Genomic DNA, 26418 nt, shown 5'->3' with positions numbered 1-26418 from the left:
GCACTGCATGTGTAGTTGCGTTTCCATTTCAATTGTGTGCAAAACTTTGATATTCCACTATTGTTGAAATAACACAAATTCGCAATTGTGGTGTTTCCATTAAATAAAAACACAATTGAAATCACACCTGAGTAATTAAGTTTGTCCATGACTAAAAGAACATGCCATACCATCATCCTCCAACTACCTCCTGTCGTCTTCTTCATCCTTCCAACATCCAGTTGTCGGTGTCGTGACTTATGTGTCGCAAAACTTTTTTCCTTTGTGGTTTTGCAAAATACACTAATTTTGATGCAACCACCTCATCCAAACACAAAAACCCTTCTGAAGTACTTGAGTTTTTCAGCAATTGGTGTGTTTTCAACAAATTTATTTCCGTAATTCCGAATTTGCAAAATTTTACAATAAATGGAGACACGGCTACTGTCACTGTCACACAACCAAACAAAGGCTAAACTAAAACTCTGAGCAGCCTCTCTGTCACCACACCACAACGACAAAGATCACTAATGACACACTGGCAGTAGAAGGAGAGGCGCAGCAGGACAACTCCCAGACAGAGAAGAAGGCATAAATAGTAAAGGAGCTGATGGGGAGAGAAGTGGTGGCTGGGGGGGGGTTGACACAGATGTGTGTGTGTGAATTACAATAGGTGAGTGGACTACTGATTACAGGCACGACCTTGTGATCATAAGAACCCTGACAAGAAGGAGGATAAATGTTTCACTAACACTTGTTTCTGGGAGCAAAACGCACGAAAGAGAGCAAAGCGTGGAAGAATAAATATTCCCCACTTCCAACAGTCATACAGGAGTTCACGGGATATTTTTCTCTCAAAACGGTCCGATTGTCAGATAAGAAATTATTTCTGTGCTGCCCAAGTAAACAAAAGCGAGTAGCTGATTTAGCTTGACTGATTATCATATTCAAAAACCCAATGACTGACTCTGGCGGAGCACGCTGCAACATATAGCAACCGTACTTCAGCCCTGCCTGCGGGGCTCGCCGTAACAACCAGGCATTTGTCAAGTGAAATGAGAGCAGAATGATTTTGGGTGTAATTTATTGGTTTTGACACAGTCGGCGGGAACATTTTTTTTCAGGCTCTATCTTTTTCCAACAAGCTGATTTATATTCAAATAGTGTATAGCTGTGGGCTGTATATCCACCAAGAGTGCTATAGGACACCGGAGGGGAGAGAGGGAGCTTTTGTTATATGTGGTGTGTGTGTGTGTGTGTGTGTGTGTGCGAGTCGCTGAAATTGAATTACCACAGTGTGTATGTGTGGCGAACGTAATATTAATTTCTGTAACCAAAGCTTAAGCGTCTTACTTACACTGCTTTACAAAAGTATTCATATTGAAATTTTCCACCAATTGTTTTCACATTAGAGCCGCAAACTTCACTGGGATTTTTATGTGGAGGATAAACACAAAGTGATCCATAACTAGGAAATAGAAATGTAAAAGTTGTGCTGCGTATTTGTACTTTGATAAATCCAATCCAGAGAAACCGAATGCCCTAATTGGTAACCAGAGCCCAACTGTGTGTAATTTAGCTTCAGTGTAGCTACAGCTTGTTTTGTGAAGGCATCAGATGTTTTGTTAGAGAACATTAGTGAACAAAGGTCCTCATGAAGACCAGCTAGCACAGCAGACAGGTGAGGGAAATCGTTGTGGAGAAGATTAAAGCAGGGTTAGGTCAGAAAACGATACAGTAGTGATGCATCGATGCAGTTTTCTGGACGATCACAGACAGGCGATATTTTTAAAAGTCTGGGCTGCCAATTTCAATTTTGGCTGAAACCATTTTCTTCGTCTGAAAAGTCGCTTACTTCATAACGATGGGTTGACTATTGCTAACCGTGCCTGTGCAGATGTGACCTGGTGAGCGTGGTCTGTCAGTCAACCCTCTCTCACACACAGCAGAGCGACAGGGGACAATAACTGTGTTTCTATTACAAATGACCACATATCTCTGGCAATACTGTGCTAATGTCAAAAAAAAAAAAAAAAAAAAAAAATTCACAATTGCGGTGTTTCCATGAAATAAGACGTGAAAATGAAAATCACACATGAATGAACTTGTTCACGCGATAAGACGTTAAAAGTCATGGCAGTGACGGATGTAAACCATTACATGAGATATAGTCATAACTCAGCCAATCGTTGGCGTCTTATTCAGGCATTGGAGAGACAAATCACTTGTAGTTGGGAGCAGCTACTTATGCAGCGATTTGGAGAAATTCTTGCCAGCGAGTTTACAGAAGACCTATGTTTACATGCTGAATGACACACAACCTTTATGAACTGTGCAACACTGTACAAGATCTGGTGGAGCCAGTTCCATATTGTCTGACAACAGCCTCAACTTATCACAATAACTTTTGTTTGTTGCACTTTTTGTTGTGTGTTTTTCCAAACTGCCATGCTTCCATTTTCCATTTATTTGTTTATTTTTTTGTAATTTCGATTGGCTCAATTTTATGGTCAATGGAAACACAGCTATTGGAAATCGTCTGTATTTAAACAAGTCCAAAGCGCAAAGTATTGACTTTACACATGCAGGCAAAATTACTATGATACGGTTTAGATCACAGCATATACTATGTGCTAAATGGCCCAGTCAAAGTTTTCTGTATGTTTGTTTCATCTAAACAGGTCTCTTGTGCGATCTTGGATCTCAATGCGACGACCTGCATAAATAAAGGTAAAAAATTAAAAGAAAAACAAGTCCAGGTCTAAAACAAAAGGTAATAAGTTGTACTCCAGTCTAAATGAGCTTGATCTGTTTTGCAAAGATAATTTAACCTCATCCAACGCCTGCAGCCAACAACAAAGCCAGCAGCTATCTTTGCACCGCATCACCATAGCAATAATTCGCCTCCTATAATAAGCATATTTCATTTTTTAGCTGGTATGTACGCTAAACCTAGCAGCAGGTAAACAGTAGAACACACTCAGCGGCACATCGAAAATTAACCATAAAATCGAATCACAAATAGGGTTAGAGAAGCAAAGAACCGAGACGAAAAGTAAAATCGTGCTGCACCAAAACAAAAACAACAAAGAATATTCAGTTTAGTTTTTTTTATTTTCCATTCCACCGGGAACACCGACAGAAAAATATTAGCAGCAGGCTACGTTTTCATTTGATTTCCACGCTGTTCAAAAATGAAGACATCATAATTACCAACATCTCTGCCGAAGATTTGTTTTTTTCCAGCAAACACAACGAGCTCAAACAGCATAAATATGCAACACTTACTAGAAAACAAGACTTTCCATTAATTCCTCTACAGCGCCCTTCATTATGTGTGTGTGTCTGGATGCATGCAGTGTGTGTATGAGAATGTGCACCGCCAGGACAGTGCTGCTGGAAAACAACAGGGCTCATTCAATCCAACAACCTGTGGGTTAAAGAAGTGCTGTTCCCCTCAGAATGGGCGGGAAGCACACAACTCATCCTCAGTCACACACCATCTCTACATAATCCTCATGATGATTAAATGTCACTGCAGGCGATTGTTACACAGAGTGACCACGGGGAGTTGCTGTTTTTTTTTTTATAAACATAAAACTGAATACCGCTTCAGGAATTCCACAAAAACAACAATAACTTATCTTATCTCAGCTATAAATGCAAAAAGCATGTTGGTGGGTGTTGTAAATTCTTCATGGCGAGAGCAGATATGATCAATAAAAAGGCTCCTGTGAGGGAAAGGGTCAAGGCTCAACTCATTTCTAAAACTTCATATAATGCAGCATCCTAGGCAATAATTAGCACGCCTGGTAAATTCATGGCCACGGGTCTAAATATCACTTGTCGCTATGGTTACTTGGTGAACCAAGGATGCCATTCTTCATTTCAAGATAAGAGCATGAACATAAACGTCTAGATAACTGAAGATAATCAAAACCTCATCACGGATGTCAAACTTTATTTGAGTGAAAGATTACAAAACAGACAAGTAAGTTAGTGCTTTAGAATTTATCTTGGAAAATTAATTTAGGGGAAGCTAAGTGTGCTAAAGCGCTAACCGAAAAACTAGCTTTGCTAATAGTACGTTAGCGTATCAGGGAAAGTGTGCCCACCATTGCCTGTGAGTTTAGTCATTCCCTGACTTATAATGATCAACACAATGCCTTACTTTAATAAGATGTTTTCTATTGTTTCCCACTTATTTTACAGAAATTGTAATGGATTTTTTTCACCCACAGAATAAATACACTTAAATGAAAAATTTTACTTTTCAGAAATCTTCCACGTCAGGTTATGCAACTGTAGCTGAAACACCTTTGTTTTAAGGCTTCTTATTCATTTTTATTAGCCATGCTAATAAGTGTAGAGTGTGTGGTATTTCCCAAAGGTTGCAAGTGAAATGCTTTTATGCTCACTTTATGACTAAACTGGCTGCAGTGAAACATTTACAACTGCAGTATTTCTCTAACTATCGACTGGTTCAGACAATAATGATCCCCACAAGGCTTAACTCGACTAAATGTACCTTAGCTGATTAGATTTCGTTTAATTCCCTGGCCTGTGACCAAATGCCTGTAACATTTTTGCCAGCTTCATGTTTGCTGGTAACAAATATTAAAGCCCTAAAAAGGGGTGGCTGCTTTAAACACTCTTACATGACAGACAACAGGACGCTAGCCTTATAAGGAAAACAAAATAACAAAAACCAAACATCACTGGAGTCAATTAAAACGTCATTCTGTGGAATATTTAAACAGCTTTTAAGAGAATGTATTTTATATTAAATAATAAAGAAGTTATTCATTTTTAAGAGTCACTAATTTTACACTTTATTTATTAAAAAATGTTAGCATAATTACAAAACAACATATAATGGTTTTACGTGCATTTTTCTTTTCCTTCTAAAGCGTCTCAGTGTCAGTACAAATTTTATGTATTATTTATTTATTGATTTTCAGTATTTTCAGTACATTTTTTAGTTTGTGTTTGAGTGCACATTTTAGCTTAATTATGAGAAAGCAATCTAATTTTTTGGTACAACTAAAACTTCATTTTAGCTGTGTGTTAAGCTTGACTTTTGTCGTAAGAACTATTAAAAAAACTTTAGATAAAATATTGATCTTAAAATGCCAGGTGTCACGGTTTGAACAAACACAATTGTTAGGTGAAATTAAAGACATGTCTCTAATGTCAGCAGAGAAAAATCAAACAATAGGTTCTTTCCTGCAGCATCGTATTATTTTACTCAGTCATAATCTATTGCTGTAGGTGACAAGTTTTCTTCGGTGTTGGTTCAGTAAAGGATCCATTCACAGGGTGAGACAGGAAATGCCCTGCTGATATAGTGATTAGCGATTAGCTTTTAGCTGTGTCTACTTGATGCGACCTAGTTCCTGCAAACACACACCAAGTCCCAATCCACACCTGATCGTTGTCACTCTTCGCTGTCCTCCCAATCTGTCAGCGATTAAAGCCCCTGCGTTGTCTTTAATCTGTCTACAACCAAGATATCATCCCAGAGGGACTGGCGTCTTCTTATGCATTCTTTACAGAACAATGCTCATCCCGCTGGGTTGAGCCTTCAAACAGCAACACAATATGATCATTATTTGACAATGAGGCAGGAAGCGGAGCTGCTCTTAAATAGGATGCATTGTTATGGTGGAAACTTGAGACTGAGCAGAATGCTGACGGCGCAAAGTCGGAAGAGTCACTTTCTGGCACAACAGCAGCAGCCAAAGGTTAAATTTGTCCATATTTCTCCAGTATGTACATATTTATAACAAGATGATAAAGTTAAGCTGCTTTCAATAAGCTAGGACTTCTCATTTTAATCTTTAGAATTATTATGTAATCTGTGTACTTTTGCTATGTATACATGTCCAAGAAGTGAACAGAACAAAACCAGCTAATTATTTTTCTGTTTTAAATTTTATATTGATTATGGTTGCATTTACCAATATGTAACACTTTGGATGGAGCAGCTGGTCAGCAAATAAGCAATTTCCCCTTTAGGATCAATAAATATATTCATATTCTATTTTGTTCTCTGTGTTTGTTGGACACTTTTTTTTGGTAAGAGATGTTATGTAAGTGTCAAAATTAGCAACACTGTTGATTCTTTGTAAATAAGTTTGTCCACTTGCATCCATTTGACACAAAATGTAGTCTTTTAAAGATAGAAATATTTTGTATCAATCAAGTTCTTCCATTCTTTTCTGAGTGTTATTATTAGCACACCAAGTATGCTAGTGCACGTCTTACAACACTGAGGGTTTTTTATTAAATTTGTATTATTTTGACTTTATTCAAGTAAAAGTTTATTCTTATAATATTATGACTTTATTCTTGTAATTTAATGCTTTTTATTTTTTTATTGTGGCCCTAATACTCTGTCATACTTTCTTTCTTTGGCAGTGTCAATAAAAGTTATCAAAAACTTGAATTGTTGCCAACTTTTAGTAAGTGGACATTTTAAATTTACAGTAAAATTAAATTTAGGGGGAAAAAAACATGAAACACATAATTTCAACATCATGACCTCAAAAATTAGAAACGTGTATTTTTGAATCTGGTTGCCAGAAAAAAAAAAAAATGGGTGGCGTGCCCACAATGGTCTGTTTAGATCCAAATTTGCTTATCCAGAAGAGAACTAGAAGAAAAACACTGAAAGATAAAATCTACCCCTGAAATTACACAACCTTACCACATTTTATGCAACTTGTATGTCAAAAGCGAAACTTCTGAAAAACAGGCCGAATAAAATAACGTCAACAAGGTTGAGGAGTTTATGGCAAAGTCCAATACTTTAAAGAAATAGCAAAAGGTTATCTTTAGTTTATAATACATCTGTTTGTAATAAGTAAAATATCTCAGTCTTTTAAAATATGTTAATGTGGAGGCCTTGAGTGCAGGTCCAGGATGTTTGAAGTGCGGCAGTGATCTCAGAGTGGCAGCTCATCTCTTTGAAGTGTGTCAGTGTCGCAGAGGAGAAAGACGTGAAGCATTTGAAATTGTGCGAATATATCAAGTCAGATCCCCAAGATATTTTTATAAATCTAACAAGCAAATCCATTACTTTCTACTGCGGTGCGGTTTACATTCTGATTCAGTCTATGCGGTTTCATTTTACTGCCGTCTCTAGACCAAAAAATACTAAACCAAACCCAGCATTTATTCATGGCCGCATGTTGTAATCTGTTGAGTATTTTAAGCTAAAATAAAACAGAAAATGAAAAATAACTAGCTACAAGATAACAGTGATAAGAGTATAAAAAGGAAACATCACTGATACAGTAAATTCAAACTTTGTTACGTTTTAAAGATCTATGTGTGGGCTCTCTCAATTTCCTTACAGCAGATGTATCCATTTAGATGCTTGTCAATAAGCTACTTTTCCTCCTGACAATAATGCTACTGCTGTAGCAGAGCAGAGTCCTTAGTAGCTGCCCTTTCACCACCAGGAAATGTGTTATTTCTTTAGATGATTGATCAGGCAACAGACCAACGGTTTGTCTTTTGCTGTAGGTGTGAACAGGCTGACATTGTAGTCCTGTAATTCTAACTCTTTCAGAAGGAATTGTTTCTGCTGTAGCAGCAGCTGAGGAAGGACAACACATCCATCTTTAGGCAAGAGGCGATACATTTTGTTTTCACACCAACATTTTTGTCATTTTTCTAGAAAATTTCTGAGATGAATTTCAATTTCTGAGTTTTTCTTGGTGGAAATATACTTTTTTATTTATTTTTTATTCTCTACAATGGCTCTAACACACCATCATAAAAATTTCTTTTAAGCTTTGGAACTACAATAAATATTTCTAATTCAGAAAATTAAAAAAAAAAAAAAAAAAAAAAAAAAAAGAAAAAGGGTGCCACTTCATTAGCCTAATTTGAGGTTGGGTTTCTTTTTTTTAAAATTTTGGTCCATCACTACTTTTGACTCAACAATTTTGGCCCACGTGACAAAAAGTTTGGACACAGATGTTCTAACGTATGCCTCGAATACAGAAGTGTGACATCCGTATGTCAAACTCCAGAAGCAGCTCTGTGGCTCTGGTCCCTGCGTATGCCTACCATCGGCAGAGGAGTGCAAAGCACCGAGCTGCCGTTGAGGGTTTCCTCCTGGCTGCGGCCTGCTGGTGGGCAGGAGTCTGGGGATATGCGAAGAATAAACAGTGCAATCAAGTGGGAGGAATTCCAGGGAGATCCGGCACAGCGAGCGGACAAACAAAGCACGTAAACACATACGTACCATTTCAGAGCGCGGTACTGTGAGGTCAAGTGGCCGTTTCTTTCTGGAGGAGCTGCGGCGGTTTTTCTTTTTCTTTTGAGGGTGCAGGCATGCTTGTTTTTATTTGCTCCATAAGCACTGGGCTACTTTCCCAGGTAATATTCTGTACTGCAAGGTGCAAGGTAATCCTTCCGCTCAGTCATTATTTCTCCATATGTGAGCCCAACCCTCAAACATGCAGCTTCTCTTCCTTTCCCATCTATTTCTACATTCCCCTTGCAAAACGGTCAATGGCAGCCTACTCGCTGACGTCTACATCTCACACAGCAGAAGATGAAAAATGAATGCCTCAAACCTGCGTCAACAAGGGTAAACGGTGAATGTGCCGCTTTGTTGCTCAGACTGACTCATATTCTTGTCCTCCTAACTTCACCTTATCTGAGCGTTTGCCTTGGCCTCCCGGGGATTTGCTACAATTGCTCCGTTTCTTTCGTTTGCTCTTCTATCTCTTCCACTAACATTGATACACGTTATACAGCACTGGAAGCAGATGATACAAAAAAATTATTGCTACATGCATTCTTAGTTTGATAAGAACATTGTTTTTAGCTTAAAGCAGAGTTGCAAAACTCAAATTCTGCTAAGCAGCAATGACTCATACATTTGTAACTTCCACTTTGGGCGGTAACTCCTCTTAAAAAGCCCTTACTAAGCTTCAATATTGTAGACACTCATCAAAAGTATCTCTGGTACGTATTTTGGGGATTTTGGTGTAACATTAAAGCTTAAAAATGCTTTTTAGGTCCTCCTTGTCCAACACCACATAGCCAGGTCACCCAGCAGTTATTATATGTGTACCAAAACATTAACAACGATCACAGAAGCAGCAGAAACAGCATCATCACCATCAACAATTAAAAAAAGAAATCTTAGCGACATTTATCCTGAGCATCATTAGCATCGTGCTAACCAGAGCCTCGTAAGCGTTCAGAACTGACAGAAAAAGTTAACGAGAAAAGAGCGGAGTAAGTATGGAAGCTAAAACTAATAAAACAAATTGTAAGTTTGGTCTAAGTTTGGAACTGTTCATCTTCTACATAAAATAATTGATCAAAAATGATGACTGAAACATTACCCAAATGTCACGTCCCTCTGACTGTTTCAATAACTGGAAGCTTTTGAGCTTATCTCTGACAGGGATGATGATGGACTTGACTTACTGCAAATCTCAAAGTAGTGATCTATAATCTGAAGGCGGTACACAAAGAGAACAATGGTAGCAATAATTGCTGCTGACACTCCTAAAAACGCTGTTTAAGCTGCTAGCCTGGTGAATTCCTCATTTAATGTTACTTAGACATAAGTCCAAACTTATTCATACTTGTGGCAGATTGAGGTTTAAGGTAATCTTAATTTTATCAAAGTGTTTCTTCTGACTGTAAATAGTATCGTGATACTGTAATGTCTTAGTATGGCAGCGGAGGAAGTGAACAAAGTCGATCGGTCCGCTGCAGCCACGCTTCCAAATACTGAATCAACGTTAGCAGCCATTTGGTTTGGCTTACCACTTCTTTCTTCGCAGTGGAGGATGGTAGTGGTTAACGTTTTTCATAGCAAAGCACTGGCGCACTGCGTATGTCGCAGCCAAATGTTAGCGACTGGGTAAAATTTAAAACTTCAACGGAGCCCACGCCTCCAGGAAGCAATCGTTTCTCAAGAGCTAAGAGCCCAGACACTGAACGAAGTGAAGCGTAGAACAAGGAGCTGTTTTGTCCAAGGGTGGAAGAAAGCGCTAAATAGAGAGAGAAGTCTTTCAAATTCCAGCGCAGGAGAGTTTCAGAACATTCTGCGTTTAAAAAAAATTAACAGCTTTAAAAGGAATTTGTATTAATTTTATTTTAGTTTTTTAGTTGTGGCGGTTCTTTAACAAGTAGCTGGACAGGCCCTTTTATTTTTAGTCGCACACACTTCCTACTACACATGGCTAAACACACTTAGTAACAGCTTCTTAAATAACTTATCAGAATCATTAAGAGCCAAACATAAGCTGACGTGTTTGACATTATGACACAGTTTTATGAACCAGTGGGCTTAAATTTGGGAAGCGGATTTATCCGTCTGTGCCTTTAGAGATTAGGCAGTGCAGACATTTATGTTTACACATCTGCTCCCTTCGCACACAGCCTCCACGGGAGAGGGATTCCTCAGAGGAGATAACATCTGAGCTACCTGCCGGTTGGAAATTGTTGCTTACTAAGCTATATCTGTCAGAAAGTTTCTTCGTAATCCAGTCTTCCTGCTGGATTACAACATGAGTGTTAAGTCTGTGACGCTTCGTACTTTTACCATCAGACAGAAACTCTGCTGCTCACAAACGTGCCTCCTCTGTCAGCAGCTTAGTGCGCTTAAAGGGGCAGTACTTTGTGTTTCCCAGATACATGGTGCCATTTTATAGCACGGTCAAGTAGCTATGTTAACTTCACTTGTCATAAAAATGCTATATCAAATAAATGAAAAGAAATTTGACTTTGTACTTTAACGCCTTTGAATTGGGCCTCTGTCTCTTTAAGAAACGTCTGCTCTTTCTGAACCTCCGCCTTCAGGAAGTTCTCACATCACTCCTCTATTAAACCTCCTCGGTGTAGCTACTTCTTGCTGTACCGAGAAGCGTCTCCTATAATGAGCTCAGCAGATGCTCAGTTCCATCAGGTGTTTCCTAATTGCTGCTGGCTAGTCTGAAGGAGCTGAGTGGGGGATTTGCGGGGAGGGGAGTTCTGTGAGGATCAGAGGAGGAGCTTCGTCTTGAAGGCAGAGCTAGGTTTAACCCAGCGTTTTGAACAGCTGAATAGTTGCCATGGAAGGTTAAAGGATTTTCTAAAACATGCATGAAAGAATCAAAGCAACGCTCCAGCAATGTCTTTGATTAAAGGATATCATTATAATATGATGTACAGCTCAAAAAGGTCAATTTTACATAACACTGCCCCTTTAAGCAAAGCAGGTGGCTGATCTTTAAAAAATGGCGTCCTAATTTGTCAGCTAACATATATGGGACTACCTCTAGCACTTTGATAAGACAAAAAGACTTCAAATGAAGGGATTACAGGGTAATATCTGCACATTCATCCTCACCCAGATAATTCAATTCTAGTAATCCCAGAAATACCGCAGATAAGGACAGCACATAGACTTCTCCTGTTCTGCACACTGGAAAAAAATAATTCCAAAGTTTTTTATTAAGCCTTTTATTTTTGGAACACACACACACACGGGCACACACACACACACACACACACACACATGCACTCTGGGTCAGGCACAGGTCAGAAGCATTTCCACTCGCCCGTGGGTCTCCCAAGGTGTCCCACCGTCTCCGTGACTGCAACTAGACACCGAGGAGGGGCCAGAAAAGGAAAAGGGAGAAGCAGATCCTAAAGGACAGACAGCTTCTGTTTCGACCCGGTCGCTTGCTTAAGACAGTTTGGCAGTGAGACCACGACATAAGACACGGTGCGTCTCTGTGTTGTTGAAGAGAGAGCTAAAGCAGGGAGGAGGGAAGGAAAGTCAAACACTCTCAGTGGGAAGAAAAAGGAAAAACAGAAACATTCTTAAAAATAGTAAGAAGCAGAAATGGACAAAAATGGGGTGGAACATGAAAAAACAAAACAAAACAAAAAAAAAAACGTTGCAAAGCAGCTCCGTATCGCCGTGCTTAGACAGCAGCGCTGCGACGAGTGTTCTTCATCCCCGCGCAGATAAGCCTCAGTTTTACCTGCCACCCTGGAAAGCCATATTTATTCATCACCAGAACAGGCTCTCAAAAGCCCCCGCTTGCGAAGCGTTTGTGGGTGGGAATGGTATCCTCGTTCAAACAAACCTGTCACGGTTTGTTATGGTGACACCGGCAGAAAACCCGGTGATGCTTCAAGGGAGGGCCTGCTGTCATTTTTTTTTTTGCTTGTAGTCTCTAAAATCTAATTTAAGAACGGGTTTGTTTGTTTGTTTGGCTGGGAATGGGACTTTAAATTGATCACACTTTGTTGTTTTCTTTTTTCCTATTAAAGAACTGATTTCACAGAGCTAGCTCGGTGCCGCATCACGCTGACAGTAAAAGCTGAGAAAATTTAAGATGAGGATCAGATGGTTCAGTGGCCTTGGGTTCGAACTGACAATGAGTTTTATTTTCCACTAATGCCCATGAAAATCATTGTCGATGTTCGGCCGACTTCGTGAGAAAATCTGCACGTGAGAACATTTGTCAGAATCGAGATTTTAGGTGAGTAATGCACGGGCATTTATCCTTTATTTTTGCAGAGATATCTCACTCAGAGTTTTGTGTAATTGCTGTCAAACGACAACAGCTGTAAATATCTAAAGCATATCTCATGTGACACCTGTTCTGGTGTGTACCACGCCGCTCGCTCGGTTGACATGCCTTCTCCTGGAACCGAGCTCAATCAGCCTCGGGTGGAAGAGGGCCTTCACAGTGACAGCAGAACACAATAGCGCTGGCTTTTAATGTGATATTTTTATCTGCACGGCTTGTTGGCTGACAGCAGGTAAGCGACTGGAAAACTGTGCGCCGTTCACGCGTGAAACCTTCGGCGCTCTCCGACCGACTTAATGAGGTGCTCTCAACGCTCAAATCTGTTCCGTACCTTTTAAAGATTCTCCACAAACGTCCCGGTTCTGTTTTCGAACACGACACGGGCAACGCATAATGTGTGGGAAGGGGAAGTTGTAATGCATGTGTGCGGCGGAGGCTCAACATGCATTTATGCAAAGCGTAGGCAGAGGAAGTAAGAAACCCAAGTAAAGTGAAATGGGAACGTTATGCCAAGAGAGACGTGTGCTTGTCAGTTTCTCACAAGGAGGAGTGTTAGGAAGGAGAATAGCAGTGTGTGTGCATGTGTGTGTGTGTAGATGTGTGTGTCCAGGGATGCCAGATCAGAGGTTGAGCACGGTCTAATTCCCTAAGCAAGCAACAGCTGCAGTCTCTGCTCAACTGAACATAACCTGTTAGGAACATCCTGAAGCCTCAGACGACCCCTTCTGAACAGCGAGAGAGAGAGAGATTACTCAACATGGTGGCAATGATTTGCACAGAGATTTGTTCTGCCGGAAGATTCGGGAAAACACCAACAAAACGCAGCGCAGCGGAAAAACAAGAAATATTGACCCGAAATCCTCAAACGCTGATTATCTAAGTGTTTTCCCCATGCTGCAAAATGGTCCTTTTTTTCCCCCTTAATCTCCACTGAGCTATCTCTTATAATTGCTGTTTGTAGTAATACATGCTGTTTTATCAGTAAAAAATATCCTTTGTCCCTCTGAACACTTGTACAATCCGGACCAGTCCTCCAGGAATCAATCTTATTAATCACACAAGTCATTAATAATTACCAGCAGCCAATCACTGATCTTTGAAACACCTGTCCTGCCAATTCCAATTTTAGACAATAGCGTTTTTTTGTTTTTTTTTTTTGACAGAAAAATTGCTACATATAGCCCCAAAGTTGCTAAGTTGTCAACAGCAGGGTGACTTGTTAACTGCGCAGGTGCAGTCGTGACTTGGAGGTCAATAATTACAGTGTTCAAAACAACATGTCAGTTTATGAAGCAGGAGATTATCCTTATTCTAGGTTTTACACCCAGATAATTAACTGGAACTTCTAAGAGACTGTTAACCAAATAATCAACAAGTTATAGCAAAACAGAAAAAAAAAATTAAGCTAGCTGACACTAGCCTAGCATCTCATTTACAAGTAAAGCTTTATCTGGGAGGTGTAGTGTTTTACAATTACAAAAACGACCCATATGATTTGATCATTTTAAAGGTAAAGCAATGTTTGAATTTGGACATGAAGTTTGTAAAACTGTGATCTACGGATTAAATTACATTGAACGATTTTAGATAGAATACATATAGTATACATATCCTTGATCAATATTTTGCCACCCAGCAAGTGTCAGCATGCAGACAGAGACGATGCAAAGCTAAAAGAAAATACTATTAAATGCAGGCAGAGTTTATTTCAAAAACTGGATAAATCACCTACAGTAACACACAGAAAGAAATCATTCAACTTCAGCGACCAGAAAGAAGTTGGTTGTGAGTGCCGTTTGAACCCTCAAAACCCACAGGGCCAACTTTCTGTCAGAATATGACTCACAGGAAGAGCCCCATTTCAACACGCTGCCTGTCACTGAAAACTGACAATGTGCTTTGCTCAACGAAAAAAAAAAAAAAGCTTCAATATTTCACAGTCATGAGAAGCAAAAATCAAATCTGTTCTAGTTAATTGTATTAAACTTGGTGCCATCTGGTTTCAAAGTAAAACCGATGGGGTATTGTCCATATTATGAGCTAGAATATTCTCACTACTGTGTCTCATAACTTCACACGACGGTGGGACAAATCAACTGTTAAGATCAGTGGCGGAGTTTCAACTTTAAAGTGTCAAATGATCAAAAAGCTGCAGAAAACCAATGATATGCATCAGTTTCTGTGAACTACATTCACAAGATAAAGACATAGTCTTTATCTTAAGACTTATATTTCACTTCATATAAATTGAGCTAAGCTAACACTTATGACAATACAAATAACATAGTTGTCACACACATTAGTTATACAAACTAAAATCATCCCTTTTATGGTGCCAATTTACAGGAATCCATTTTATTTCTGCATTAACATCAATATCGGTTGAAACTTTTCACAATACGCAATAGATCAACTGCATGATAAATTATAAGGAGCTCGTGAATGTATACGTATATATCAGTTGTAACAATTTTAATATTGGATATCGATACTGGGCCAAACCTTTTTTGTATTTGGACTGTTTACGTTCACTGTGTCCCATTTCCCGTGCGCCAACGCTTCAGAACAAAAAGCACCACTTCCCAGGTATCTCCCTTGACAAGATTGTGGAGATTTCCTTTGGCGAAGGAAAACAGACTCTCCTGCACTTTGCTTTCATTCACTGCCGTTTGCACACTACAGGATATCAGATGTCTGCCTCCATCTGCCTACAACAACAAGCCAATTTGTGCTCGTTTCCTGGAGACCTTCACGCAAACGCAATACGCAACTTGGGAAATTATTAAATTTTTTTAGCCTGTTTTAAAGAATAGGGTGAAGTGAGAAGACCCTTTGACTTTTAGGGTTTACAGTGAAGGCAGATGTAACAGGAAGCTAATCACCTCTGGCAATATCACCCAGACAACTCCTCCATGTGCCAGAAAAGCCATTTGGGTCAGAATGCAACCTGAGTCACGGGCCCTGAAAAGAAGGCCCAACATAATGCAAGAGCTGTGTGAGAGCATGAAAAGGACGGGGGATGATGGAGTGGGAAAGGCGTGACATTACTGACACAAACTAAGATTCATATGGCTGATGGCTGATGAGATAACAGGCCAATTTCTGGACTCAATAACCGTTTTTACGGATCCTTTTCGCATTTAGTCCTAAAGCGAAACGTTCTGACATTTTGGGAAGTGCAGGTTGTCTAATTAAGAGGCAGATCTTCACCTTTTGAGACACAATGACACAGATCATTTCCCCGACTTCAGGGCCAACAGCTTTGCTATCCGTCATGGGAAAAGTGATCGAGGACAAACAATCTGCCTTTAAGTAATCGTTTGACGTTTTAGGGTTCTGAAATGATTAGTTTTCCCATCAAAGTGACAGGAGAATAATTGTGAAAACAACAAAAACAGTTGAATTTTCTGACAAAACGGGATAAATAGAACCGATCTGGATTAGTTTAGAATGGCATCATGTGCGATATCAATAGCACAAAAGACTGCTGGAGCTGCAATAAATAGCAGACTATTATATTTCCTCGGCTCTAGATGTCCGCAGCCGAGAAGCTAAAGCACACGGAGGCAGAAAGTGTTGCATGGTTACTGAGAGCAGGAGACGCAAGGAGATGGATGGCTTCCCTAATTTGTGCAGCCGTAATATGAAGCATGGTTTTCTCTCAAGTACTTTCCTCGCACAGCCGCATCTTCCTTTCGTCTACTTAATGGACCATTGTCTCCGCTGAAGGTTCTTACCACGCAAGTGTATTTACAAGTCATGCCCATACGTCAAACTGAAAGTGAAGCTGGGAGAGTGTAGGAGAAATCCATCAAGTTTGTTCTGGATCAAATCTGACACAGGAAGTGAGCTTCAGCCGGGCGGCTCAGGTGGGTTTCCCGAGTCTACATGGTTTTGGAGTTTTTTGTTTGTTTGTCCTTCCGACATCTAAATAACATTCTTCCTTTCAGTCTATTTATGACTCCTATCTTCAAGCTGTCCTACACAGTCATTTGCTTTCAGTTTTCTTAAAAACCACAAATCCAACTCATTCCTCCCTAGCACATGTGAAAAGGCTCTCCACCCAGTCTTTGCACATCTACATTTCTCTTCATCGTGAAGAGAAAAGGCCATCAAGGAGTTCTCCACAGCGTCTGAGAGGCAAGATTACAGCTGTGCTCCTTGTTTGACATCTTCTACTTACTTTTTTCTTTTGTCATTCTTGGTTGCTTGTTGTGAATCTGTGTCAAATCAGAATCAGCAGATCTCTACTTGATCGGTTATTAGTAAAGGCCTGACACGATAAAAACTTTTACTGGACAATGAATTGTCCCAGAAGTTATTGTGATAAACGATGATATTGTTGTTTTGAGACTATTATAAGGGCATAATAATGCAAGAACACATTGTTAAAGGCCAATAAACTTTAAGCTCTAATGAACATTGAACACTGGAACTGGAAGACATTTTAAATACTCAAAATAAATAAATAGAAACAACAAGCAAAATGAATTATGAAGTCTCTGTAAAGTTTAGACAAATGCAACAGACTGAAGACTTTTGCCATCCGGTTTTTGATAGAAAGATAGAAAAGACAAAAACGATAAACCACACAATTGGAAATTATTGAGCTTGTTACAATTTATCATACAATTAATGGATTATTGCGACATTTCAAATACGACTTTCCCACTAATCTGCTATCAATAAACACACCAACAGATGGCATATGAGGAGTGAACCGATTGCTGTTTTCTGGCTGATTACCGTTCTTTAAAAAGCCCAACATGCCGATTCTGAATTTGGCCCAATACTAATATTTTTTGTCTGAACAGTCGCTAAATAGAGCTTTGCAAAGGTAGATGAACTTAGATGTTAGATTGCACCAATGACCAATGAATAAGTCCGATTAATTGATCGGATACTTTGTGTGTCTTGATTCCTTCATTTTCAAATGGATTCTAAGTTACGACATCAGTCAAAGAAATTACATTAAATCTGAGTCAACAGGTTGGTGTTGGAACAGACTCCTCTTTAGTTTGCTATTTTACCTACTAGTTGTCAGTGTAACAGTCACAGATGCTGTTACAATGATAAAAAAAGATATCAAGCAGAACAATGACATTTTTGTATGAACTGATCATACATTTTGACCAATGTCTTACTGCTTAAAAACCTGAAAGCACAATGATCCTGCTTATTAGTGAAGTCCCAGTGCACACAATTACACCCAGGGGCGGTCAGGTTTTACTGCGGCTCAGGCTGTTGTACAGCTCGGCCCGTTTTACAGTTACTGCTGAATAATAACCATACTTGGTGGTAACTACCATGAGAAACAATAAGTGAAACACATGCATGCTCCACGGAAAGGTTTGCCCAGCGTCATTCCTACATAGTGAAAGCCTTCTGTCCGACTGCCTTCAGCCTTCCCCACACCTCCTCGTTTATTAGAGCAACGATTCCACCCAACTGTCCAACGGAGGCCGGCGAGTTCAATCTCACATGTAGGCGCGCTTCCCCCAAGATCAATACCTGACCCCCTTAGCGCCGGCCAGGGAGCCGGAGCCTGCTCTCACAGGAAATTAGAAATGCAATTCAGCGTGGTGGCGGTATAGCAGGCCTGAGTTTTGGTTTCAGTTGACTATCTGCAAGATGAAAATAGAATCTGTCAGCTTGGCTCGCAGCCGGCACATTCGGGAGACGACCGCCAGGGGCAGAGAGTTTCAAACGTTTGGGAGGTGATGTGTGGCATTGGTTTTTCCTCTGGGAAGGAGGATGGAGCACAGACACATGAGGAGTGTTGTATCAATGCCGTTGTTTTTTTTTGTGTTTGTGTAGGGAAACAGGAAGCGCACTACAAACCCAGCTGTTCCAGTAACAATGCACCGAACCGCTAGGAATTGAATTTAAAACACTGTTGTTTCTATATTTGATGCGTTGTTCTCAATTTATGTTATATTGCTGTTTTACATTTAGAAAGGGAAAATTGTCAGCTGACAATTTTAGACAGGGCCGTGACCTTCTGACCTCAGTCTGTGCTTCCAAAACCCTCACTTTAAATAATTTTTTTCAGACATGCTTTATGCTGTGTATTTCCAATGAGATGTCTGAAAAAAAAGTACTTTTGCACTTCTCTGTCATTTTCAAGACACATTTTGGTTTTTTGAAAATGTTTCAGTGGCTTTTAATGTACATAAATATACAAATATATTTCAAAATCATTTTAAAAACTAAAAATTCCCAGAAAATGTAAGAGCAAATTTAAAGTAAAGCTATTTTCTTTTCTAAATCGGATCACAAATGAATTGTTTTGGAGACCTATATTTTTCACAATATGTCAACGCTTTTTCGCGCCGCCTACTGGGATGAAATCACACCAGTTTTCAGCGTGTACGGGTTGCAAGTCGGAAAACACTTGTATTTGGTAATTGTTGTAAAGCTAATTACTAGCATCACGATGTATGTTCACTTTATATGTTTAATTAAGGAATGCAGCAATATTAAGATTATGGCAGATATCGATATCTGATAATATTGCTGTCAATGCATATAACCAGAGTGCTGACTAATATCAGCTAATTACTAATTTCAATTATTGTGTGCATTAGGGTATTGTTAGGGTATTAATTGTTGTGCATTAATTACTAATTTCATGCCATCAAACGCTGAATCAACCAGTTCACAAATAGAAGGTATACCTTTTTGTAGCCTCTGGTTTAATAACATACAAACCACTGGAGGGGGTTAAAAATATGCTATACCACTTAATTTATTTTTGTTTTATAGGAAGCAATCCTGAACTGCTTAATGGCCTTGTTGATTTTCTAAGCATAAAAATAGAACATGCCATATATGGAGCTTCTGAGACATCCCGAGGGCCTCCTGCTGGCCTGGAGGTCTTATAGCAGTTGCTTATGTTTCTCACCGGCTTCACATCTGCACAAAACTAAACCCAGCAGATGATTTTAAATGGGAGCCATAAACCCCGCTACGAGCTCTAAAAGCTTGTGGTTACTTCTACCCAGGTTCCACTACATTTGACTGGTACAACTCCCATCAGCATCATAAACACCGTACCCTGTTCAATTCCAGACGAACAGTGTTAACGTCGCCAAAAGCAGTCCTGATCCACATCCACACCCCCATCCTGTCTGAATACTCCTGTTAAAAAAGAAATACTCATAAGGAGAGTGTCTCCTCTTACCCATCTGTGCCCGTGTCGGATGTCTTTTCAGAGGTTCATGGTGGAGACGAGCAGCGCCGATCTGACTCGAGCCTTTCGGTATTGCTGCAGGAGCCGCTATGCCATCGCATTGGTGATGCTGGAGACTCGGAGGGAAGAACCGGGGGGTCGGTGGAGGGGTGGGGGGAGATCTCCGCTCCTGCTCAGCAGCTACAATCCTCTTTGCCTCTCCCGACTCTCCTTTCTGGGGTTTTATCCGCCGCGGAAGCGTCCTGAGCTCGCGGAGAATCTTGTCGGTTCGTTTCGCTGCTGCTGCTGGCGCTCGTGCACAGCCTCCTTATTTCTGCCTCCGATGTTTATTCCGCAAAAACCCGGAGCTAACAAGAAGCTACTCTCGCGAGCGGAGCCGCCGAGTCAAACAGCGTAAAAAACGAACGGGATGGAGATGAGAAGGTGATGGTGTCGGTGGTGGTGGGGGGTCACCGCTGTCCGCCGCTCTATTCGCCCGTTTTCTGTCGTGTTTACGCTCCGCTGTCGCCTCCTCCCTTCCGTACTCCGCGCGCTGCCCCCTGCACCCGCCGTGACGCCTGTTCTGATCCCAAGAAACTGGAAAAAAAAGCCAATCCCTACTCGCCTATTTTATTTATTTATTTTTATTTTTTTTACAGGTTTTTCATCTCTCTTCCTGACACACCAGGCTGCTAGGAGAAGGAGGAGGTGGAGACGAGTGCTTGAAGGGGGGTGTGAGAGGTGACGGGGGGGAGGAGGGACAAGTGGAAGAAAACGGGAGAGAACGGGAAGGAGGAGCCCCACGATCAGAGAGCTCCTCCCTGTTTTATGCTGCTTTATCAGCGGGTAGAAGGACTGGGAGGCCGCAAATCATGAGACATCTACATTTTGAAATATGAGAGACAGAGAGAGGAAGCGAGTAAGTGAGAGAGAGATAGAGGCTGGATGGGGGTGGACAGAGAGGCTTCTGGTGGAAAGTGTCAATTCCTCAAAGATGCTTTGACAAGGGCCAGCTGCATGCATCCAACTGTACATGAGTTTTTTTGTGCAAAAACAAGACTGAAAAATAAAATAAAATAAAACAGAAACAAAAACAAAGGCAAATTGAGATCAGAGCCACACTGATCTCAATCAGTGTGGCTGATTGTCACTCTAAGGGTCTCTGTCCTTAGAGTGACAGAGACCCAATTTCAAGACATTTCAATTAGGAAGTCAAATTTCTTTTAAGTTATATTTTGAGTTATTTGACAGCATTTTCATAGGTAACATAGTTACTTGAAATAATTGATACAAAATGGTAGTGTGTCTTGAAAATACATTATACCGCCCCTTAGAGCTTTATCTCCAAGAGCATGGCTTTAACTGGTTCATTTCCAGTCAGCCCCAAACAGCTTTGTCTCCATTAGCAGATTCTTTGCGGTTTCTTCCCCGTTTTCGTACCCCGAGGTGGTACATATTGTACCACCTCTAGGGTGGTACAAGCCAAACTTAGCCAGGTATTGCGAGAAAACAATTTGATTGACAACAAACTGTTTTGATGACTGGCTGGTGTAAACCGCAACAAGACCTAGCAGTTGGCGAGATGACTAGCTGAAAATCGATAACTCTGTGGTCAGGCTTTTTTTGTCAACTGAGAACTTCCGTATCATATCATATGCTCTCAATTTCAGTCAAATCTGGTTTGGGCATTCCTAAAACAAACTGCAGTGCAGGTAGTCCTACAAAGCATTGACTCTGGGGGACTGAACATAAATTCATGCCATATGCGTTACAGTTTTATTTGTAAAGAAAAAAAACTCTCCACAAATATGTCTCGATTTTCCTTCTGCTTCATAATTATATATTACTTTGTGTTGGTCGGAAGAACTAAGATATTAATTTTTTTTTTTTTTTTAATTTAAGCAAAATGCGGATACGTTTGCAAAGCTCTTGGTACAAAGATGGATTGTTTGGAGGACAAAAAAAAAGATCATAAATTCTTTTCTTAAAATATTAATAAAACTCACATATTTAAGTTGGCTCAGTTTAGATCATTTCAGAAAAATTCATCCGGACACACAGGTGTGGTTCTGTTTCCAGCTCCATGGAAACATGTTTCATCCAACTTTTTTTTTCTTTTTTTTTACCTGACTAACATTTTCCCTGAAGGAGCTGTTGGAGGAACTGTGTGGACTTTGGATGCCTGCATCTCATGAAACCCATATGGCAAGGCTTTATTTTATTTTTATTTTTTTTGTAACTGTTGCAATAATACTTCATCATGTTTCACTGAAACTTTTGAGTGGAGTGAACAAAGGCCCAGGTGCCTTTTATTTGGCCACCACGTGGGGCTTCTGACTCATTGCCTTTTCAGTGAGCCTCGGCATCAGCGAAGCTCGCAACACCTTGTCTTGTTACGGCTAATCCAGCTGGCTGCTGCGCCTCCCGGAGTGTAACATCCCTCGTATCGGTCTGGGATCCTCATCCTCAAAGGCCGTGTTTGTTTTCCCTCTGAGCAATGAGTAACCATAAAGGGAGATGCAGCAGCCCCACATATCATGCTGCTTCTCGTCTTTATCAAATATTGATGTCAGCCTGTCAGTGGCATCCACTTGGATGGTTAGACTCAGTTTTCTTTTAGTTTTTCCATCAACCGGTGGCTCCTACAGCTTAGGTTCAGAGCTAGCCAAACACAGCAGATGCTTTTTAAGTCTGGCAGATGGTAAACAATCAGGACAGTTTCAGTGATCAACATATAAATGAATTCTAAGGGGAAAGAAAAGACATTTTTATCGCCCGGAAACCAGTTTTCATGTTGGGGTGGTCAACAACTGATCATCACCTCAGTCACTTTGGAGCACAACATCTGTATTTTCCAAAGAATTAATTAAAAATAGAGTGTATTTTCTTAAACTGAATAAGTATATGGCAATATTTTTAAAATATATGAAGTGTAAGCATATACCACTGCTGCCACCAACTGTTTTGGAGGGGAACTGCATCACAACAACCAATCATGTCAGGGTTGGCTGCCAAGCGATTGATTTAATCTCACATGCCATCAAACACAAGAGACACTTTGATCAAGGTTCAGGGAAACTAAAACAAGATAAAGTAAATCAACAAGCTGATGAAACGAGGACAGACTGACCTGAAGAAACATCTGAATGTGTGGGAGAACATTTTAATTCCTGTTTCTAATCCAAACTAAGGCGGAAAAGTAGCGCGAGAGGCAACGATCATTCATTTCGCTCACCATGTTGGTGAAAACACGAAGTGGTTGCTTTAGACTGGAAGACAAGCGTGTAGGTGGATTCATATGAACCTTTTTGGACAGAAGCAGGAAGACGGTTTTTATGACCGGCAGATCTGTGAGTGTTGTCAAAGGTTACCGATTACTGCTGACTGGCCATTACTGCTTTTCGTTTAAGAGACCTGCAGCTGTTTACGGTTTTAATGTTCTTTCTGATACAAAGCTGCATTGTTTATGAACACGATGTATTCACAAAACATGTAATGGAAAGAAAGTTTTCTCCTTACATTAAGTCAAACATCTTATTGTTAGGTGTGGTGAGCTTATGGTTGTCAACCTAAGGCACTTGGGTCAGTTCCCATTGTTTTACCTGAATAGGTAAATGGGAGCTTTACAAGCAAGGTACAAATATTAAAAATTTGCACAATCAGGCCATCCGGAAAGATGACAGGATGAGCATGTATTCAACAATTTACTGATGATTCGCATCAATCTGTTGCCTCTTTTCTGTCACCATAACTAGATTTAAGAGCTGCAGACCTTAGAACGAGCAAGACGCAAAAAGAGCAACCAAATTATTTCACTACCAGAAAATGATAAAAAAGACAAACAAACAGATGTAGAAGATAGAGGATCTTAGTAAAACATAATATTTACCACATCCTGAACTGGTTTTGATTCCAGTTGAACTGCTGTCAACGTTTTCTCTTTGCCTTGCAGAAAAAGTGAAGTACTCTGATTACAGACATGTAAAGAACAAGGTGGACGTGTTGCTGGTAAAAAAAAAAAAAAAAGAAAAAAAAAACCCTGTAGTTATAGTAAGACTTGAGTTAATATTGCACTTCAGCATTACAGCTCAAACACGCCCACATGGAGAAATATCCACTGAGCGGCTGGTAACTCTTTAACAGGAAATAAACGCTGCAATAAAAAGAAGAAAAGGCAGAGAGAGACAGTGTTGATCTCAGCGTTGATTTTGTTGTATTTCATCTTTAAAGAAATTATGTTTTACGCTTCAGTTTACATTTTTATTCTGAAAATGAACGCAACACCTTACAGGGCGGAAGTTAGAAACTCCCCAGTGTGTGTAGCTTAGAAATGAGAGGTACAAGCTGAAGTTTGGTTATTTTTTTTAGAAGAAAATGAACTCATATTTTTTTCCCCTTCTATTTATTTTTCAGATCAGAATCTAACGTCTCTCTTGCAAAGAGTTTCATGTTTGCTGACGCTTTGCATGAACAGGTTCTAGAGATTAGAGGTGTTGCTCAGGTCTGTGCGGTGGGGGTTTCTGGTTTGTCATGCGCAGCTGAATAACCTGAATAACTTCTTCTCTGTTTGGAAGATAAATGCTGCACCCTTACCACCGTCACACCTACATAAATAAATGGCTGAAATTCTATATTGAAATGTAAATATTTCTATTAGAACTGTTTCCATGTTCAAAGGTTTTAGGCCGAGTTCTAAGAATATGGGGTTAAATAGAGAAGTTTAGAAATGACTAAACTCCACTCAGATATATGAAGGTTCGTTCATCCTTGCAGCAGATTTTATTAATGTTTATTTAAAAAATTGTTTAAAAAAAAACAATTCATATTTAGGGATACAAATTTAAACTTTATATCCTAAAATTATTCCTATTAAACTGTCCACATTTCTTAAAAACATGGACCGCAGATGGTGGCTGTGGGCAGAAAATTGATTTATCAAACAAACAATGCCGTTCCCCCCGCCCCTCCCCCTTGATCAACCATTTTCACGTTGACTGCAGTTCCAGAAATTCGACTGTGCTGCCGCCAAATCCCCTTTTCTGTAACATGTGCAGAATGTGTTTTGAAGCTTTGCTTGGTGACATATGGCCAGTAACTCAAAACATGTGTTTGTAAGGCCGTCTTCAACACAAAGAGCCCCCCGACCCACTGTAGAGAGAGAGCTGCACTGAGATGCACGAGCGAGGTGCGGACCGATCCAAACATGCTGCTCGCGAAGGCGAGACGCCCAGCAAGTACAGAAATGTCACAAACACATGGTGTGTTCACGTCGGGGGTTTTTCCAGTCTTACAAATGTAAACACCCTCACACAAACGAAACCAGAATTTTTTAAAAGTATTTCTTGTTGTATTCTGATGGAATGAGCAGTCACAGAAATATCTTAATCAAATGTTGCTGGTTTTCTAGTCTGCTCCCAGAAATAAGGTCAAGTGTCACAAAGTGCCAGAATGTTGGCCAAATGGTCCCTTTAGTGGTTCTGCTGGGGAATGTAAAAAAAAAAAAAAATTGGCTCAGCCACCTAAAGTTGTTGTCTGACTTTTATTTTTTTTAATTATTATTTAGATAAAAAAAAATACTTTTAAGTTGTTGAGACATTCTTCAGCCGTTTTGGACAAGAGGTCAGAAAAAGTTTAAAATGACACATCTGTCTATGTGGGTTTTTTTTAACTTGTCATATCTAAGTGTGTGAAGGTGTTGAGAGCAGGAAGTCTGACGCAGTACTGTATGAAAAGGAACAGAGAGCCTTCCTCTCCAAAAGTCTGACCACAAGGATTTGGGTAGAGCTACACAGAGCCAAAAGAGCTGCTGCTACATTACATGATTTAAGGTATTGCTTATAATATGAAAGTATGTAACCTTTTCTGTACATGCAAAGTAAAATGCCTTATTCAAATAAGGTGTCACCAAATGCATTTATAGAAACAATAAAATTACTTTAACATTGTGCAAAGGAGCACATGATGCCAGACATATTCATTAAAAATCTGTGAGATTGGTCTGAGGTGGATTTGCAATGTAAGTTACCTATGTAAATAAATGCTACAGTGACTGAAGATGATCACTGAATTATTTTTTTATTTAATACGGTTGCAAAATTGAATCCCTACAGATACATTTATTATAATCTATGACAGTGTTTGAAATAACTGACATTTGGAGCCCTTTTTTAGCGTTCAGAATTATGGCTGGAACTTTAATGTATTCATTTCGATGAACTGCATAGATTTTGATTCGTTAAAAACAGTTTAACAGGTTAATTAACTTATTAGTTTTTCTTTAACATACAAAGGTTCTGGCTGGAACCTTTGTATTCGCGTGTTTATTCTGTATTCGCGTGTTTCCGGGATGCCTGTAAGTGACGTTCGCAAACATAGGCAGCAGACGTCAAAACTGCTTATCTTGGCCAAAAAACCACATTCTTGCTTCACAAAAATAATCTGATGGGACGCTGGAGAAGTCTATCGTTGTGTTTAACTTGTGTTAAAATGAGTTAGTGACAATAGTGATGCTATCCAAGCGTATTTAATAATTTAGCAGCAAAGAGGGTTTTGAATGAAAAATGTTGCTTGTTGTTGTCGACATACAGTTTTGGATTAACTTGATTACAAATCTGAATCAAGTCCCACTACAAGTCAAAATAAATGGAATATAATGATGGGAAAAATGTGCATAGAAAAAAAAAAAATCACAGACAAGTCCTTAAA

At 39.8% G+C, this 26418-nt stretch overlaps 1 protein-coding gene across 2 annotated transcripts in view; it reads right to left on the bottom strand.

Annotated features, from left to right (window-relative positions):
- The window catches only part of mgat3b (beta-1,4-mannosyl-glycoprotein 4-beta-N-acetylglucosaminyltransferase b), a 53258-nt gene extending 32808 nt beyond the window's left edge, over positions 1-20450 (bottom strand). Inside the window, exon 1 of one of the 2 annotated variants that reach the window (XM_007577979.2) lies at positions 19726-20450. The gene's annotated coding sequence lies outside the window, so the exon portion shown is untranslated. The remainder of the gene's footprint in view (positions 1-19725) is intronic. The other variant, XM_007577980.2, reaches the window with a different exon arrangement.
- Positions 20451-26418: the final 5968 nt, after the last annotated feature.

Source organism: Poecilia formosa, unplaced genomic scaffold (genome assembly GCF_000485575.1).
Source record: "Poecilia formosa unplaced genomic scaffold, Poecilia_formosa-5.1.2 Scaffold462, whole genome shotgun sequence".
In the NCBI taxonomy this organism is placed as follows: domain Eukaryota; kingdom Metazoa; phylum Chordata; class Actinopteri; order Cyprinodontiformes; family Poeciliidae; genus Poecilia; species Poecilia formosa.
Note: the sequence above shows the minus strand (reverse complement) of the source record. Positions and strands in the feature narration are given on the sequence as shown.